We start from the raw sequence: 1,899 nt of genomic DNA on the forward strand, positions 1-1,899 counted from the left end.
AAAATGTACATAGCACACATCATGTAGAAAGGGATTGAAGAATAAGACCATGTTCTAATCCCAAAATGATTGGACGGAGTTGAACTCGACGCAACCAACCTCCAGTTCCGTTAGTAAAAGCTTTAAGTGGCGTACGGTCCAACGCACCTATATAATTGCTCCGAAAGTGTTCGCACACACAAACGGCATAATACATGCAGGTAAGAGGAAGATGTAAAAGTAAAGAAACATGGAGTTGTTTTGGTGAAATTGATAAGACAAACATTCATACGTTTATGAGAACCCGGTGCACTTACTAAGTTCCAAAATGCTACAGTTCTAAACCTAAAAGCGAGAAAGAAAGCATAAAATAAAACCCTAAAGAAAGGAAGCCACGTAGTACGTGAAAAGGGGCAAAAATGAAAAGAAACATAGCTAAGAAGAACAGCTTACAGCACCTGGTATTCCCAAGCGGTCTCCCATCCAAGCACTAACCAGGCCCGACCCTGCTTAGCTTCCGCGATCGGACGTGTTCAGGGTGGTATGGCCGTAAGCGATGAAAATGGTGAAAAGTGCGCCTTTTATGCAATACATCGACAGCGTGGCTACAGACGCATTCACCCGATTAAGCTCTTGTCGAAGCGATAAAACAATGCCTTACACAATGCCTTGATGTTTTTGCTTTCTTTTTTTTCATTGCTTTAACATGCTCTTCCTCTCTGCAATATGCAGGATGATCCGTTGATATGAAGTTTAGTTTATGGGATCATTATACAGCGTATCGCTGTATCGGACACTTCTAGCTAGAGCAAGCTAAGCTGTGGTTAGTTCCTACAACTAACGTGAGCTAGCTACCTGTCCATCCATACGTTCAGTGAACAAATACGCGACAACTCAAGAGATCCAGCTGTGCACAACCGCACTGTTTCACAATACCAAGCCAGCTTGTGTACCCCGACAATTCTGTCTACTCGCTGTGATGCTGCGTTTTGTTCTGGCACTGTTAACATCACGAGGCAAGCGGCAGTACTGGGTCTGTGAACCTTTACTGTAAAAACATGGAAAAATGAAATTGCGTGCGTGTGTGTGCATGTGAGAGAGAGAGACTGGCAGACTCTCCTCCCCTCAAGGTCCGTTAGTAAAAAAAAAATTTCATCTGGAAATCTAAGTTGCTATATTGTGCTGTGTAATGTTAAGCGCAGCACAACAATGTCCTGTAGGTCACACAAATAACGTAAGTAGCCTAATGTCATAATAACAAATATGAACAGGAATGATCAACCACTACAAACAGAATGTTAAAATACTAAAAATAACGAGTTGATTACAAATCGAGTAAACATTTAGAAAGTGAAACTTAACCAGAAAACCCATATTCTATCATTTAACCAATGAAAGATAGAAAATCACAACAACAAAAAACACAATAACATGTCGAAAAGATCTGCACTAACATTAACAGGCATGCTGTTGTGTCACCATAGCAACCACAGCAGCTGGGGTTTTTACACAGGATACAAGATTTCATTACATTGCGATTAGCAAACTAACATTTTCAAAAGAAACATAAAATAAAAAATAATATCTCTGTACCTGTGATGATATATAAACATGTAAAAAACAATTGCTTGTTAATATGTGTGTGTGTGTGTGTGTGTGTGTGTGTGTGTGTGTGTACTACCCATGTGTGTGTGTGTGTGTGTGTGTGTGTGTGTGTGTGTGTGTGTGTGTGTATTACCCATGTGTGTGTGTGTTTGTGTGTGTGTGTGTGTTTGTGTACTACCTAAATCTACACATTAAAGGTGGAAATCTTTGGAAACTGGGAAAGGTTTTTCATTCTTGTTTCTGTGTGGTGGAGAGATACAGTTGCAGATGTACACAGTATGAGTGTAATATCTTATAGTTAATATGATTTTGTGC

The 1,899-nt window shown here is 40.0% G+C and overlaps 1 pseudogene; it reads right to left on the reverse strand.

Moving 5' to 3' along the window:
* Positions 1–425: 425 nt before the first annotated feature.
* On the reverse strand, positions 426–534 carry LOC145659788 (5S ribosomal RNA; annotated as a pseudogene).
* Between the last annotated feature and the right edge of the window lie 1,365 nt (positions 535–1,899).

This window comes from Electrophorus electricus, chromosome 1 (assembly GCF_041902795.1).
Source record: "Electrophorus electricus isolate QZ-2024a chromosome 1, ASM4190279v1, whole genome shotgun sequence".
Lineage (NCBI taxonomy): Eukaryota > Metazoa > Chordata > Actinopteri > Gymnotiformes > Gymnotidae > Electrophorus > Electrophorus electricus.